The sequence below is a fragment of the Sturnira hondurensis genome, unplaced genomic scaffold (genome assembly GCF_014824575.4).
Source record: "Sturnira hondurensis isolate 20B ecotype Veracruz unplaced genomic scaffold, ASM1482457v3 Scaffold0005252, whole genome shotgun sequence".
NCBI lineage: Eukaryota > Metazoa > Chordata > Mammalia > Chiroptera > Phyllostomidae > Sturnira > Sturnira hondurensis.
This window is the reverse complement of record NW_028077883.1, coordinates 6,652,655-6,653,600: the sequence shown is the minus strand read 5'-3', so window position 1 is coordinate 6,653,600 and position 946 is coordinate 6,652,655.

The following is a 946-nucleotide window of genomic DNA, read 5'->3' as shown; positions in this document are numbered from 1 at the left end:
CGGCTCCCGCCGCGCCCCGCCCCATCCTCGGCCTACGCGGGCTCCACCCTCCGCCCGGCCGCGGGCCTTTGTCGCCACAAACCTACTTTCCCAGAAGACACCTACCCTGGGAACTGGGACCGTCCTCTCTTGCCCCTTTAAGCAAAGGTCGTGAACGTCTGAATTCCTTCACCCTCTTTCCCAAACAACCCCCGCCCAAGAAACTTAGGCAGCCCGCATACCTTTCTCATTTCCTTAGTTTTTAAAGACAGTCTTTACTTCATTTTCCACTAAAAATCTTCTAAAGTTTTAACGATTCTTTAGTACAGAAAAGAACGCTGAGTTATCTTGTAAATACTTCATGTTGGAATCATGAAAGGTAAGAAACATACTATTTCTAGTAATTCTTAGAGACCTAGAGATCTAAAAGGTTGGACACTTCTTTTTTTTTATCTCAACTCAGTTTATGGAAATAAGGTAGGGCTTGCTTTCTTTTATTCTTCCTCCCTCCCTCCCTTCCTTCCTTCCCTCCTTCCTTCCTTCCTCTTTCCTCTTTCTTAGACAGTTACAATGAGTAAGTACTCTTGAAATAAGCTTCTCATGGTTGCTAGTGTTTAACTGCCACCTTACAGTATGCAGGCAGAAAATGTCCCAATTGCCAATTTTTGACAAATATCAGTTTTAGTCAGTTTTATAAACAAGTAATAAATAAAAGCATATGCCAGTTTCTCCCCTGCGCCTGCCCTGGGGTGGGTGGGAAGAGAGGGGAAGACCCTTTGCCTCCCCAGCGTGTATCTCTGACTCAGTCCCAAGGGATATTAGGTTGTATGAATGGTAGATACAGAACTCGATAGCAGTCCTCCCAAAGCCCAGGATGCTTATTTTCTTTGTGCCACAGGCCCCTCTGGCTCTAGTGAACCTATAGACACCTTGTCTGAATGATATGTATAAGTGCATATAATAAAAC